Source organism: Salvelinus sp. IW2-2015, unplaced genomic scaffold (assembly GCF_002910315.2).
Source record: "Salvelinus sp. IW2-2015 unplaced genomic scaffold, ASM291031v2 Un_scaffold16287, whole genome shotgun sequence".
Classification (NCBI taxonomy): domain Eukaryota; kingdom Metazoa; phylum Chordata; class Actinopteri; order Salmoniformes; family Salmonidae; genus Salvelinus; species Salvelinus sp. IW2-2015.
In genome coordinates, this window is record NW_019957522.1 from 603,089 (window position 1) to 620,820 (window position 17,732).

Below are 17,732 nucleotides of genomic sequence, written 5' to 3' on the forward strand. Positions count from 1 at the left end.
GCTGAAAATGGCACAGTTCTTCCATGGCTTGCATACTCACCAGATCTATCACCCATTGAGCATGTTTGGGATGCTCTGGATCGACATGTACGAGAGTGTGTTCCATTTCCCGCCAGTATCCAGAAACTTCGCACAGCCATTGAAGATGAGTGTGACAACATTCCACAGGCCACATCAACAGCCTGATCAACTCTATGCAAGCGAGATGTGTAGCACTGTATGAGGCAAATGGTGGTCACAGCAGATACTGACTGGTTTTCTGATCTACGCCGCTACCTTTTTTAAGGTATCTGTGACCAATGAATTTATTTCATTTGACTGATTTCCTGTAATCTTTGAAATTGTTGCATGTTGCGTTTATATTTCTGTTCAGTATATACAGTGCCTTCAGAAAGTATTCATACCTCTTGACTTATTCCACATTTTGTTATGTTATAGCCTGAATAAAAAATCCCCAAAATCTCACCCATCTACACAAAGACCACATAATAACAGAGTGAAAAAAATGTTTTTTAACACTTTGTATCCAGGACAAAAAGTGAATTGCTTTGCCACAGTTTTTGCATTATTACTTTAGTTTCTTGTTTTAACAGGATGCATGTTTTGGAATATGTGTTATTGTGTATAGGCTTCCTTCTTTTCACTCTGCCTATTAGGTTAATATTGTGGAGTTCCTGCTACTGTATGTTGTTGATCCATTCTCGTTTTTTTTCCTATCACAGCCACTAAACTCTAACTGTTTTAAAGTCACCATTGGCCTCAGTGTGAAATCCCTGAGTGATTTCCTTACTCTCCGACAACTGAGTTCGGAAGGACGCCTGTATCTTTGTAGTGACTGGGTGAATTGATACACCATCCAAAGTGTAATTAATAACTTCACCATGCTCATGCTTTTACCCATCTACCAATAGGTGCCCTTTGCGAGGCATTGGAAAACCTCCCTGGTCTTCATGGTTGAATCTGTGTTGAAATGTTCTGCTCGACCGAGGGAACTTACAGATAATTGTGTGGGGTACAGAGATGAGGTAGTCATTCAAAAATCATGTTGAACACTATTAATGCACACAGAGTAAGTCCATGCCACTTATTATGTGACTTGTTAAGCCTATTTTTACTCCTGAACTTATTCATGCTTGCCATAACAAAGGGGTTGAATACTTATTGGGCTTTTCATTTTTTATTAATTTGTAACCATTTCAAAAAACATATTTCCTCTTTGATAGTATGAGGTATTGTGTGTAGTCCAGAAGAAAGCAAAATGTTTTATCCATTTTATTTTCTGGTTGTAAAACAACAACATTTGGAAAAAATCCAGGGGTGTGAATACCATTTGACACTTGGGCGGTGACTAACCACCTCTCTCTGCCAGTGACGCCCTCTCTCTTCACCTCCGGTCCAGCTGGTCCTGTGAAAGCCGCCCCCGCAGCATCTCGCATTCCATCCCTACCATCAATGAAGTCCCACATCCCATCCAGCTCAGCCAGTTACATGCCAACTGCTCCTGCCACGGTTTGGCCCCTGGTGTTACCAGCTGAGACACTCTTCTATATCCGTGAACCAACGGCCTCTGTTCAGGTCATCAACTGCCGGCCATAGCCCTGCCTCACGAAAGTCCGCTCTAACAGCCCACCTCAATGCTCATCTCTCAAAACCTGCATTAACTCAAGCATAGTCTTCCAGACCCTGCCTCATTTCACCGACACAAGCTACCACATGCACCAAATCCTACCTTATCAGCCAAAAGAGGATTGGCTCCCCAGCTGGCCTGGTTCCTAAAGGTTTTCTTCCTTTCCACCGTCGCTTCTGCTTTCTCTCCTGGGGTCTAAGTTTGGGTCACTCCGTGGGCATCTCATCCACACGCCTGTACTACCTCAACTATATTGCCAACCATTCAGCACTTGCAGTCCAGAACGACTCATTTCTTCTCCAAGGTCCGACTAACTTGGAGTTCTCTTTTCGGGGATTGCCATCACCACAGCAGCCTAACTACCATGGCCTAACGATGATGTCTACCTGAGACTCCAAGCCAAACTGTACAGAGTCCACCCCTACCCCGGATCCTTCATCTGCAGCCCTTGGCTTCATCCGGTCCATTCTCATTCCCCTCCTGAATCCTCATTTTCACATCCATTCAATTTCCTCAGTAAATATTCTAAACCCATTTCAATGTAAGGTACTTAAACACCAAAATCACAACATTCTTCAACTGGGTGCGGCTGGTAGCCTAGCGGATTAAAGCTTTATGCCAGTAACTGAAAGGTCACTGGTTCGAATCCCTGAGCCGACTAGGTGAAACATCTCTGCCCTGGAGCAAGGCACTTAACCCTAATTGCTCCTGTAAGTCGCTCTGGATAAAAGCGTCTGCTAAATGACAAATGTTAACTGGTAGTTCAGAACACCACAGTTTACATTGAATTAAACTTTGCAAACAGTTGTGTTGTGCTGAATTACCTCAAAGGCTGGATGAAAGCTCTGAGGGCAGAGCTTACAGGTAGTCAAATTAAAACAGGCTAGCTGGGAGTTATGTTGGAGGGTGGTGGAGGGAGTAAAAACCGGTTGCAACAAGGTCGCCAGTTAGAATCCCAATCCAAACATTTGTTTTCCACCCTTACCCAACATACATAGGCCGGGATTCAATCGATCCACCTTGATTCAATAATTTCAGTGTCAACCCATGATAACCGACAGCATTTGTTAAGGCTATGCCAGACGTGTACCTGTGTTGGATCTGTCAAATCGGTGAGTGGCTGCCCTTGTCATTGTCACAAAACCACACCCATCCTTAAATCCCACCCATGTCAGAGAGTTCAGAATGAGAGTGTAGGCTATATAGAAATAATGCCACTCAAATTAAAAGTCATTAAACAAAATAAGGATTTCTATCAGTTTATCAAGGTATAGATTAATTACATAACACATACCAGTGTTTGAACTTGACACACGACTGCATGGGATTTCTACAAATGCTACTTGCATGCCATGCATCCAATGGCAGTGGCCGCAAAGGGTATAACACCGGGAGCCACTTGTAAATTTGACAGCTACAACCCGGGTAATAGCAGGTTAACGCTAATCTTTTTGAATCCTGCCCCAATCAGTAGGTAGAGGTTACAGTGATCGGTGAGAGTGAAAAGAAGAAAAGGTCCACATCAAATTATGTTAAAACACTAGAGACCGGTGTGTTCCAGGAATAGAGTGGCTTTTGTATCTCTTTGATATTTTGAAGGAGAAATTGTGCACCAATATTGTATTTTAAAGGCCTGTTATGAAAAAGTAACTACCCTTTAATATAGACCACATAAAAAATTCTATAAAATCAGACTTGTTATATGAATAAAGACTTGCAAGTGTCAACAATAAGCATTTTTTCAACTTCTATGTAGATTTTAACCCACTTAAACCCAACATTTCCCAAAGTTTCACCATTATTGTAAAGGGCTGGATTCAATCCCAATCGCGGAAGACCCATGTAAAAATATAAAGGTAATTTCCGATTGAGCCGTCATATGCAGCGTTTACCGTGAATGCAGTCTCCGTGAACGCGGGAACATAGCCTTTAAATTTAAATCATGCGCTGTAGTGCAGGTCTTCAGCTCTACAGATTGAATTGAGCCCAAAGTTTCTTTGTTCCAGTGACAAAGAACTACATTAAATCCGTAGCGCCGAAGATCAGCGTTGTAGTGTGATTGAAATTTAAAGGCAATGTTCCAGTATTAGCGGAGACTGCATTCACAGAAAAACGCTGCATATGCCAGCTCAATCGGAAATTACCTTTAAATTTCAATCACGCAATCTAACGCTTCAGCGATACATTGAATCGAGCCCAAAGTCATTTCTGAACATTATTTATTTCACATCATTAGTGATTCATTTACGTTTGTCCCTCATTTTAATGTCAACACTGTTACGGGAACTGAACTCTCGTTTTAATATGGTGAAACTATTCCTTTTTTTAAATGTTTTTTTTATATATATTTTGTATAATAATCCAATCCTAGTGTAAAAGCAGGTGGCTGGTTCTAATATTTTAGGCCATTTTCTGGTGTTTTGTGGTGAAAAACGGAGCGGGTCGAGCAAAACCGATTATGTTTTTTGTTTGTTTATCTGCGTTGTTTGTAAAAAAAAAAATGTTACTCTTTTTGTACATAATGTTGCTGCTACCATCTCTTATGACCGAAAATAACTTCTAGACATTAGGACTGTGGTTACTCACCACGGACTAGCAGAATCCTTTTTCTTCTTTCACGATTCTGACGAGGCGGAGGATATACGGCTCCCTCGGGAACAGGCCCCAACCCCAGGGATCTGCGAGAAGAGGATGCGGAGAAAGAGAGGCCGGAGAGCAGGCTGCCTTCTGAGAAGTCGGAGTCCGATTGAATAAACCCCCACTTCCCTCAATTCTGCTAGCAAACATGCAGTCTTTGGACAATAAAATGGTCGAGTTTCTGGCAAGATTAAACTACCAACGGGTCATTAAAAACTAACATCTTATGCTTCACGGAGTCGTGGCTGAACAATGACAATATCTACATACAGCTGGCTGGTTATACGATGTACTGGCAGGATAGAACAGCGGCGTCTGGTAAGACAAGGGGCAGCTGTCTATGTATTTTTGTAAACAACAGCTGGTGCACGATATCTAAGGAAGTCTCGAGCTTTTGCTAGCCTGAGGTAGAGTTTCTCATGATAAGCTGCAGACCACACTACGTACCGAGAGAGTTTTCATCTATATTCTTTGTAGCTATTTACATACCACCACAGTCAGAGGCTGGCAGTAAGATAGCATTGAATGAGCTGTGTTCCGCCATAAGCAAACAAGAAAATGCTCACCCAGAGGCGGCGTTCCTTAGTAGCCGGGGTCTTTAATGCAGGGAAATTTCTATCAGCAAGTTAAATGTGCAACCAGAGGGAAAAGAACTCTGGACCACCTATACTCCACACACAGCGATGCAAACAAAGCTCTCCCTCGCCCTCCATTTGGCAAATCTGACCATAATTCCATCCTCCTGATCCCTGCTTACAAGCAAAAATTCTAGCAGGAAGCACTAGTGACCAGATCAACAAAAAAGTGGTCAGATAAAGCAAGACTGTTTTTATTGCACAGACTGGAATATGTTCCGGGATTCCTTCAATGGCATTGAGGAGTACACCACATTTGTCATTGGCTTCATCAATAAGTGCATCGATGACGTCGTCCCCACAGTGACCGTACGTACATACCCCAACCAGAAGCCATGGATTACATGCAGCATCTGCACTGAGCTAAAGGCTAGAGCTGCCGCTTTCAAGGAGCGGGACTCTAACCCGGAAGCTTATAAGAAATCCCGCTATGCCCTCCGATGAACCATGAAACAGGCAAAGCGTCAATACAGTACTAAGATCGAGTCGTCCTACACCGGCTCTGACGCTCGTCAGATGTGGCAGGGCTTGCAAACCATTACAGACCACAAAGGGAAGCACAGCCGAGAGCTGCCCAGTGACACGAGCCCACCGTACGAGCTAAACTACTTCTATGCTCGCTTCGAGGCAAATAACACTGAAACATGCATAAGAGCACCAGTTGTACCGGAAGACTGTGTGATCACGCTCTCCGCAGCTGATGTGAGTAAGACCTTTAGGCAGGTCAACATTCATAAGGCCGCAGGGCCAGACAGGACGTGTACTGCGAGCATGCGCTGACCAACTAGCAAGTGTCTTCACTGACATTTTCAACCTCTCCCTGTCTGAGTCTGTAATACCAACATGTTTTAAGCAGACTACCATAGTGCCTGTGCCCAAGAACACTACGGTAACCTACCTAAATGACTACCGACCCGTAGCACTCACGTCTGTAGCCATGAAGTGCTTTGAAAGGCTGGTTATGGCTCACATCAACACCATTATCCCAGAAACCCTAGACCCACTCCAATATCCATACCGCCCCAACAGATCCACAGATGATGTAGTCACTATTGCGCTCCACACCGCCCTTTCCCACCTGGACAAAAGGAACACCTATGTGAAAATGCTATTCATTGACTACAGCTCAGCAATGCCATAGTGCCCTCAAAGCTCATCATTAAGCTAAGGACCCTGGGACTAAACACCTCCCTCTGCAACTGGATCCTGGACTTCTTGACGGGCCGCCCCCCAGGTGGTAAGGTTAGGTAACAACACATCAGCCACGCTGATCCTCAAAATGGGGGCCCCTCAGGGGTGCATGCTCAGCCCCCTCCTGTACTCCCTGTTCACTCATGACTGCATGGCCAGGCATGACTCCAACACCGTCATTAAATTTGCTGATGACACAACAGTGATCACCGACAACCGCCTGATCACCGACAACAATGAGACAGCCTATAGGGAGGAGGTCAGAGACCTGGCCGTGTGGTGCCAGAACAAGAACCTCTCCCTCAACATGATCAAGACAAAGGAGATGATTGTGGAAAAAGAGGACCGAGCACCCCCCATTCTCATCAACGGGGCTGCAGTGGAGCAGGTTGAGAGCTTCAAGTTCCGTGGTGTCTACATTAGCAACAAACTAACATGGTCCAGGCATGGCCCAAACCTATTCCCCCTCAGGAGACTGAAAAGATTTGGCATGGGTCCTCAGATCCTCAAAACGTTCTACAGCTGCACCATCGAGAGCATCCTGACTGGTTGCATCACTGCCTGGTATGGCAACTGCTCGGCCTCCGACCGCAAGGCAACATAGAGGGTCGTGCGAACGACACAGTACATCACTGGGGCCAAGCTTCCTGCCTACCAGGACCTCTATACCCGGCGGTGTCAGAGGAAGGCCCTAAAAAGTGTCGAAGACTCCAGCCACCCTAGTCATAGACTGTTCTCTCTGCTACCACACGGCAAGCGGTACCGGAGCGCCAAGTCTAGGTCCAAGAGGCTTCTCGACAGCTTCTATCCCCTAGCCATAGACTCCTGAACATGTAGTCAAATGGCTACCCAGACTATTTGCATTGCACCCCCCCTCTCCACACCACTGCCACTCTCTGTTGTCATCTATGCATAGTCACTTTAATTAACTCTACCTACATGTACATACTACCTCAACTAACCGGTGCCCCCACATATTGACCCTGTACCGGCACCCCCCATGTATATATTGTTATTTTTCACTGCTGCTCTTTAATTACTTGTTACTTTTATCTCTTATTCTTATCTGTATTTTTTTTTAAACTACACTGTTGGTTAGGGGCTCGTAAGTAAGCATTTCACTGTAAGGTGAAATACCTGTTGTATTCGGCGCATGTGACTAATAACATTTGATTTGATTTGATAACACATCAACCCTATTACCCATAGATAGATAGGCAAAAAAATGTGGGAAGCTTGCATTTTATTGCCACTCTCTGTTCCATTCCTCCTGTCACAATGGGAGTTATGGTTGATTTAAGATGACAACTTCAATGCTGTTACTTTAATTGGCTCTTAAAGGGCGACTGCACTTCCTGATTTGGCATTGTTTTACATTTGGTTCATTAAGAGATGCTAACTGCCATGACTGAATTCAAACGTGAGTTGGTTTTGGGGTGTGGTTTGATGTGGGTGTCTTGTGTGTGTGTTCGCAGTTGGGAAGAGTTAGATACATTTGCTAAATAATTTATCCATCCTCAGCCAGCTGGTGTGCGACCGTGGCAAAGTTGGTTTGACTTTGGATTGCCTCTCTCCGGAGCTACAGAGGGGAGAATGGATGGAGGACAAGAATGGAGAGAGGAGGGGGGTACAGGCAGAGAGGGGGGATTGTTAACACAAGGAGTAGACATGAGGACAATGATGAGAAGAATATAAAAGGTGGGATATCGGTTTTAGTAAAGAGGGGAAAAATGGAGGTGGGGAAGGAAGTTGGGACAATAGCAGAGGATGAAACAGTTAGTTTATTGTACTTGATGTCATTTTACTGTCCAAATGTTGAGTCACCAGTAGGAAATTTGGGGACATAAAATGTGATACAATAGCAGTGAGAGAGCAAGTCCCCAGGGCCCATTAGCAGGTCTGGTAAAACAAAAGGGATAAACTGGGACACTGAACTTCTCACAAAACGAGTTTGTCGAGTTCCAAAAAATAAACCCTCATTCAATTCAATAGCGGGAGCTGCCGGTTAGATTAGCATTTCAAAGCTGACTGTGTTGTGTTTTCCCCCACAAATAATAAACCCATTTTTAATTAAGTTCCGCTCTTGTCAAGAACTGATTTTGTTAATAAGATTGCCCTGAAATGTCTGAATATTAAAAACAGAAAGCTTGTGCATTATTCAACAGCCTGCAGCCTGCAAAACAACTGAGAACTTACAAAGCAATCAGTTATACTGTGTGTGGGAGCTTCTTGCGTGAATCTGCCACTAGCAATCTATTTTAATCTCTTACTTAATACACTATTCATACACCATATCAAGTTGTAATTAAGAAGCCCCCTAGAAAACTAAGGGAGGATGAGAGCGAACAAACTTAGTTATTGCACACGCCGAGTTTGGGCTGAATTTGGTGCAGCTGCATGAGAGCCTGAGATAGAACTTTGAACACAAAGCTGGGAACAATCTCCTGGGTTGAACCGCGCAGCATCATTTATTCTGCTGTTTGTTGTTGTTTGTACTCTCCTCGGCACCTATAGGGTATTGTAGTCTGATAAAAAGAGCTTCCTCGTAGGAGTTAAGACACAGAATATAGATAGAATGTGCTCTGTTTTTCTGCAGTCAGATCCACTGATACATGGGAAGATATTATCCGTCGCTCTTTCTGCCCGGTGGAATTAGTGGGAAAAGGAACCATGATTCTTTATCCCCTCAAACCACTGTGAGTCTTATGTCAGTATGCTATATATACACAAGTATGTTGACACCCCTTCAAATGAGTGGATTCGGCTATGCAATCTCCATAGGAAAACATTGGCAGTAGAATGGCCTTATTGAAGAGCTCAGTGACATTCAATGTGGCACCGTCATAGGATACCACCTTTCCAGTTTGTCAAGTTTCTGCCCTGTTAGAGCTGCCCCCAACTGTAAGTGCAAAATTTTTGAAGTGGAAACATCTAGGAGCAACAGCGGCTCAGCCACGAAGTGGTAGGCCACACAAGCACACAGAATGGGACCGGCAGGTAACAATTGTCTGTCCTCGGTTGCAACACTCACTACCGAGTTCCAAACTGCATCTGGAAGCAACGTCAGCAAAATAACTTTCGTCAGGAGCTTCATAAAATGGGTTTCCATGGCCGAGCAGCCGCACACAAGCCTAAGATGACCATGCGCAATGCCAAGCGTCGACTGGAGTGTAAAGCTCGCGACCATTGAACTCTGGAGCAGTGGAAACGCATCCTTTGGAATGATGAATAGCGCTTCACCATCTGGCAGTCCGACGGACGAATCTGAGTTTGGTGGATGCCAAGAGAACGGTACCTGTCCAAATGCATAGTGCCAACTGTAAAGTTTGGTGGAGGAGGAATAATGGTCTAGGGTTGTTTTTCCATGGTTCGGGCTAGGCCCCTTAGTTCCAGTGAAGTGAAATCTTAACGCTACAGCATACAATGACATTATAGACGATTATGTGCTTCCAACTTTGTGGCAACAGTTTGGGGAAGGCCCTTTCCTGTTTCAGCATGACAATGACCCCGTGCACAAAGCGAGGTCCATACAGAAAGGGTTTGTTGAGATCGGTGTGGAAGAACTTGACTGGCTTGCACAGAGCCCTGACCTCAACCCTTTGGGGAACACCTTGGGGATGAATTGGAACGCTGACTGCCAGCTAGGCCTAATCGCCCAACATCAGTGGTCGACCTCACTAATGCTCTTGTGGCTGAATGGAAGCAAGTCCCTGCACCAATGTTCCAACATCTAGTAGAAAGCCTTCCCAAAAGAGTGGAGGCTGTTATTGCAGCAAAGGGTAATCCATCTCCATATTAATGCCCATGGTTTTAGAATGAGATGTTTGATGTGTAGGTGTCCATATACTTCTGTCATGTATATTATCTTTTAACTAGGCAAGTCAGTTAAGAGCAAATTCTTATTTACAATGACGGCCTACCCCAGCCAAACCTAGACGACGCTGGGCCAAGTGTGCTCCGTCCTATGGGATTCCCAATCATGGCTGGTTGTGATACAGCCTGGAATCGAACCGGGGTGTCTGCAGTGACGCCTCAAGCACTGACTTGCAGTGCCTTAGACCGCTGCCCCACTCGGGACCCCACAAGGGAAGAAAGAGACATTGTTCGGACTTGCAATGGGAACTCAGCTGACACCGAATCATTTGCAGCAAACATCAGGATGATAAGACTTAGGCCAGGATTCAAACACACTAATACCTTATGAAACAGATATTTACTGATAAGGTCCCTCTTTAAATTAACTACAACTTATAAAGGCTTCATATAGCATACATAAAGTCTTCATAAGCACTATACACTTATTTCAAACTGTATAAATGGATGTATATGTCACGACTTCCACCGAAGTCGGTTCCTCTCCTTGTTAGCCATCGCTGATCCACTTTTCATTTTCCTTTTGTTTTGTCTTGTTTTCCTACACACCTGGTTCTCATTTCCCTCATTTAGTGTTGTGTATTTAACCCTCTGTTCCCCCCATGTCTTTGTGTGGAATTGTTTGTTGTAAGTGCTTGTGCACATGGTTACTGGTGCACATCGGGTTTTGTACCCATGTTGTTATTTTCTTTATGCCGTTGGATTTGAAATTAAACTCCCCCGGCTATTACCTAGTTCTGCTCTTCTGCGTCTGACTTCACTGCCACCAGTTACGCACCCCTTACAGTATAAAGTGTGACATTCCCCAAAAAGCTGTGCATTATAGTGTGAAAGATTGTGTTCTTGCCTGGAGCAGGGCAGGTGTAACTTCCATATGAGGCCTATAGCATGTTTTATGCTAAGCTAAACCAGTAACACCAGTCGGTTATTTCACATTTTGCACCCTCCCATCAAGTTTTCAGACAACATACCTAAAGTAAACTGTGTGAAACTCGTGATCCAACTGCCATACCTGGCCTAGAGTGTGTTCTTGCCTGGAGAAACTGTCATGACACTCTAGAACTGTACCTGTCATGTACTGGGCACATGTGAATATAACATTAGTGTATATATAGACAGCTTTCTAAAGACAATATTAGTGTATATAAAGAATATTACTTTATTTATTCACTACTGTCTTTATTCACACGAATGTTCTTTATTAGTTACTTGCCTAATGATGGAACATTAACTGTAGATGGGAATCCAATTTTATACAAACTGGTGTTGGGTAGGTTTAGCCTATTAGTAATAACATTATGTCATAAAATAATGTTATGTCACCCTTTATAAAGCACATCTTTTTTGGGAATTGACATAGTGATTTATGCACCATACATAAGGAACTGTTATATCAAACTTTATATACCATTTTTAATACAGTATAACATAAGCTAGATGATTTGTGAAGCATTTATGTCAAACTTTATGTATGCTAGTTAAAAYCTGAACACAGGACGGTGCACACCAGTCAAACTGGTTTTATATATATATACAGTACCAGTCAAAAGTTTGGACATACCTACTCATTCAAGGGTTTTTCTAGATTCTAGAAATAGATTGTAGAATAATAGTGAAGACATCAAAACTATGAAATAACACATATGGAGTCATGTAGTAGCCAAAAAAGTGTTAAATAAATATTTTATATTTGAGATTCTTCAAAGTAGCCACCCTTTGCCTTGATGACAGCTTTGCACACTCTTGGAATTCTCTCAACCAGCTTCACCTGGAATGTTTTAGAAACAGTCTTGAAGGAGTTCCCACATATGCTGAGCACTTGTTGGCCGCTTTTCCTTCACTCTGCGGTCCAACTCATCCCAAACCATCTCAATTGGGTTGAGGTCGGGTGATTGTGGAGGCCAGGTCATCTGATGCAGCACTCCATCACTCTCTTTCTTGGTCAAATAGCCCTTACATAGTCTGGAGGTGTGTTGGTTCATTGTCCTGTTGAAAAACAAATGATAGTCCCACCAAGCGCAAACCAGAATGCTGTGGTAGCCGTGCTGGTTAAGTGTGCCTTGAATTCTAAGTAAATCACTGACAGTGTCACCAGCAAAGCACCCCCACACCATCACACCTCCATGCTTCACGGTGGGAACCTGTGTTCAAGATACCATAAAAAATCTGGATTTTGGCTAGGGAATAGTTCAGTTTCAATGAATGGAGGATTGTGTCAGAAAAGCAGAATTCCTGATTAATCATTAGAAATCTCATCCTTCATCTTTTTACACTTCACCCCTTTACTTCTTCCTGCCCTCTCTCACCCACTCTTCCCTCCCACCCCCCTCTGTCTGTCTCACCATCTTTTGGGGGCTGGCGGTACTCTTTGTCATGCAGCACCTCAATGTCGAAGCCCAGCAGGTCGATGGGATAGTTTGTTTTCTGGAGCAGTTCTGCTGGCCACCCGTCAGGGAGCCCTGGGTGAAAAAGAAGCCTGACATCCAGAACACCACCAGTATCCCGTCATCGTACCAGTCCTGCAGAGGGCCAGACAGAGCTCAGCACAAAGGGTTACTGCAGAGAGAATTGGTGTGTGTGTGTGCAAAAGACGAAAGGCTGCAATATTAGGGCAATTAACACCTACATGTGAGAAGCCTGGTTTCTAATGGACTTTCTTAGCAGCTGGACCTTCAGGCAAAGCTGGGCAGAGATATGTTGGTGAAACTTTTTTGATTGATTGTATTACTATTTATTGATTGGATTTTGTAAAAGAGACCTGGGTCTCAATAGGAGTTCCTATTGAAATAAAGGTTGAATAAATAAATGCAATTAATGTTTTAACTGTTGTGGGTGACACTGTACAGTCATGGCCAAAAGTTTTGAGAATAACACAAATATTAATTTTCACAAAGTCTGCTGCCTCAGTTTGTATGATGTCAATTTGCATATACTCCAGAATGTTATGAAGAGTGATCAGATGAATTGCAATTAATTGCAAAGTCCCTCTTTGCCATGCAAATGAACTGAATCCCCCCAAAAACATTTCCACTGCATTTCAGCCCTGCCACAAAAGGACCAGCTGACATCATGTCAGTGATTCTCTCGTTAACACAGGTGTGAGTGTTGACGAGGACAAGGCTGGAGATCACTCTGTCATGCTGATTGAGTTCGAATAACAGACTGCAAGCATCAAAAGGAGGGTGGTGCTTGGAATCATTGTTCTTCCTCTTGTCAAACATGGTTACCTGCAAGGAAACAGGTGCAGTCATCATTGCTTTGCACAAAAAGGGCTTCACAGGCAAGGATATTGCTGACAGTAAGATTGCACCTAAATCAACCATTTATTGGATCATCAAGAACTTCAAGGAGAACGGTTCAATTGTTGTGAAGAAGGCTTCAGTGCGCCCAAGAAAGTCCAGCAAGCGCCAGGACCGTCTCCTAAAGTTGATCACTGCAGGATCGGGGCACCACCAGTACAGAGCTTGCTCAGGAATGGCAGCAGGCAGGTGTGACTGCATTCTGCATGCACAGTGAGGCGAAGACTTTTGGAGGATGGCCTGGTGTCAAGAAGGCAGCAAAGAAGCCACTTTTCGCCAGGATAAACATCAGGGACAGACTGATATTCTGCAAAAGATACAGGGATTGGACTGCTGAGGACTGGGGTAAAGTAATTTTCTTTGATGAATCCCCTTTCCGATTGTTTTGGGCATCCGGAAAAAGCTTGTCCGGAGAAGACAAGGTGAGCGCTACCATCAGTCCTGTGTCATGCCAACAGTAAAGCATCCTAAGACCATTCATGTGTGGGGTTGCTTCTCAGTCAAGGGAGTGGGCTCACTCACAATTTTGCCTAAGAACATAGTCATGAATAAAGAATGGTACCAACCGATCCTCCGAGAGCAACTTCTCCCAACCATCCAGGAACAGTTTGGTGACGAACAATGCCTTTTCCAGCATGATGGAGAACCTTGCCATAGGCAAAAGTGATAACTAAGTGGCTCGGGGAACAGAACATCGATATTTTGGGTCCATGGCCAGGAAACTCCCCAGACCTTAATCCCATTGAGAACTTTGTCAATCCTCAAAGAGCGGGTGAACAAACAAAAAACACACAAATTCTGACAACCTCCAAGCATTGATTATGCAAGAATGGGCTGCCATCAGTCAGGATGTGGCCCAGAAGTTAATTGACAGCATGCCAGGGTGGATAGCAGAGGTCTTGAAAAAGAAGGGTCAACACTGGAAATATTGACTCTTTGCATCAACTTCATGTAATTGTCAATAAAAGCCTTTGACACTTATGAAATGCTTGTAATTATACTTTAGTATTCCGTAGTAAGATCTGACAAAAATATCTAAAGACACTGAAGCAGCAAACTTTGTGAAAATTAATATTTATGTAATTCTCAAAAAACTTGGCCACAACTGTTTGGCCACAACTGTATGTGTGAAACCGCATAATCGTGGCTGAGGGGTTTGGGTTCGGTCCCTCAAGGGGGAAAGACCAAAAAGACCATAGCTTGCCGGTGCCTGATACAAAAAAGGTTGAGAACACTGCTGTATGGGAGCTGTTTTATGTGTTTTTTTGGTCCATTTACTGCTCTGTATACAGTATGTATTTGACTGAACTGAATGTTTAAGACTACGTTTTATTCCTGGTTGCCCTGTGCACATACAGGCACCGCACTCACGTGTGCAAGACATCTGACCAGCCACTAGGATATGTCCCATGATCTCTCATTGTTAGTCTGTGTGTGTGTGCGTGTGGTCAGTGACTTGGGATTAAGTTGATCCTGTGGAGTAATGAACACGAACTGCCTTTATCCACACATGACTGAGCAGCACCATGAAGGGAATTCCCCCCAGTAGTACTCATAAGTGCCAATTTAGAAGATTTGCTCTTTTACCACAGATTAAGCATTTTCCATATGGTGGCCTTTGTCTTTTCCGTTCCATTTTGAAGTACGGAATCAATCTGATTCCATCTATTGTCCTTTCACATGGACCTTGAGTGAGATGGTACAGGAATGTACACCCACAACAATACAGCCAAAAGCAGAAGCAACCCAAGGTTGCTCTTAAAACTACTTAGGGATAGGTATTCTTATGTATTCTGACTTTGCATTTGTGCACAGAACTCAAACTTCAGTGCAAATCTTGCACATTACAATGCTGCACGGTTTATGTTTTATATTTTCTTTTTAAATGTTTCTAAGAAAGCAGCAATTAAAGTTGAACCCAAACAAGGGGTTAAAAAAAACTAATTGTAAATCGCCAGCTGTAACATTTGGAACTCACAAAGAATAATTTGCCATCCTGTCTGTTTAAAAAAGTGAGTAATTTTGCTTATTGCCCGGGTTGTAGTTTCCGTGTCAAACAGTGGAGGCTGCTGAGGGGAGAACGGCTCATAATAATTGCCGTAAAGGTACAAATGGAATTTCATCAAACACCTGAAAACCATGTGTTTAGTGTATTTGATACAATTCCACTGATTCCCCTCCAGTCATTACCACAAGCCCGTTCTCCCCAATTAAGATGCCACCCACCTCCTGTGGTGTCAAATGGGTGTTTGGAGGGGTTCATTGGGCTTGAGGTTAATTTGGAATTGGGCATGAATATGTGAACTATGAAGCATGCTGTGTACCAGATAACTTTATATGGGCCAAAGTAGTTAGCTAGCCAATTAGCTAAAGCCAGGAAGTGGAGTCCAAATAGGACTTGTCAACAAGCATTACTTCCTGTTTATTTGGGAGTAGGGTGAAGTTGCTCCTAGACGCTGATCTTGGGTAGGTTTTTCATTTTCCACACTAAGGTGAGTTGAGGGATGGGGAAGGGGAAGCTGATCTTATATCTGTACCTAGGGGAATCTATGCCCGGAGCATGTTCCTGTAGGAACTTGAGCCTATCTAGGAAGTCATTGACGTAGCTGCTCAGGGGTTTGAGGCTGTGGTAGGACTTTTCTTCCACATGCCAGGGGCACTGCCTTTCAGAATGCTGTTCACCACCTCCTCCAGCTCAGCAAACATCACTACCAGGCCCTGACACACACACACAGACACACACACATAGACGCACACAGAAAGATAGACAGGCGCACGCACCACGCATGCACAAAACAAACAAGACAGACACATGCACACACACAATTAAGACAAGAGTTATGGCAAAACATTGCATCTATAGTGTGCCAGCCTATAAAATGAATAAATCATAATACCCTCACATATACACACAGAGAAGAACTCATTCATTAGGCTCATTCATATGCAGGTATGCTGAACAGTAAACACTATAGCCCATCTCAGAACTTGGAATAGAGTCAGACTGTGGAGTGTAGCTGCCATGAAGAGGTCCAGGCTTGTCCCTTTGGAACATCCCTCTGGAGACATATGACAGACAAATAATGGGTATTCTTATCATAGATGGGTCCATATGATAAGGGCTATGCAAGAGGCTCCACTCTACTTGAATCACTGCCACCTCCTGATAACCCTACTCGTCATCCAGTTCCTTTTTGAAGCCCACAGGACTAGAGCTTCATCTGAAGAGTCAACTCAGACAGGGACTTAGTTCAAAAACCCCTACTTAACAGATTAGAAGGCTTTAGTATGGGAGCTCTACAGTGGGAGTACCCTAGGGAGGCTCCCTAGAGCTAGTGTCTGTCTCTGAATGGATTACTAGGCCCCACTTAGACACGGAGGGAGCACTACTGAYGCCCACCACCCCTCTCGAGTACCACATCAGTGCTGAGGCTTTCACACGAAGTAGGATCTAGGCAGAGATTAGTCCGGCATTTGAATAGAAGAGTGAAGAACACTGAGAGGCGTTGGATGGATGCAGAGCTCCGAAAGTACTTTATGGGACGCATAGGCTGCATTGTTTACATCTTTCTTGTTTACATTTGTGCTGGTGGCCCATGCTTTCAGGGTATACTTAATGGAGTGCGAGTGTGGTTTAATCTAGTCAATAGAGAATTTCCCACTTGAACTCCTTTAGTTGACAAGAATCTTAACGCTTTTGAGCCTAGCTCTGCTTTTCAGTGGGGTAGAACAGTGGCTAGCCCTTCGCATTCAAAATCAACTTTTCATCATGTCCATTTGAACCAGTTCACTTAAAACAAGCCATATTCATAGATTGCATATCTTCTTATGGCTGCAGGGGCAGTATTGAGTAACTTGGATGAAAGGTGCCCATTTCAAACGGCCTCGTACTCAATTCTTGCTCGTACAATATGCATATTATTATTACTATTGGATAGAAAACACTCTCAAGTTTCTAAAACCGTTTGAATTATATCTGTGAGTAAAACAGAACTCATTTTACAGCAAACTTCCTGTCAGAAGTGAAAAATCTCAAATCGAGGCTCTGTTCCAGGGCCTACCTAATCTTTTGCTTGAAATCTATTAGTATACATGCACTTCATACGCCTTCCACTCAGATGTCAATAGGCTGTGAGAGTGAAATGGGTCTCTAGCTCTTTCTATGGTCAAAAGAGAGCACTTGGAATGACAGGACCCCAATTTCCTTTGTTCAGGAAGACGCGGAAAGACTTCCGGATTGGCTTCTGAAAAGCTGTTGTTATAGACGGCTAATAGCTCCGGCTTTGATTTTATTTGATTAATGTGACAATATCATCTAAAAGTATGTTTTTTCAATATAGTTTAATCAGATTATTGAATTTTTTTCGGGAGTTTTGGCGTGTTCCGTTCTCTGAGTTTGTTGACGATGGAGAGCTTCGCGCCACTTGGCAAGTTTTGCTTGCTAAATCGAGAGGGAAAAAGGCCGTTCTA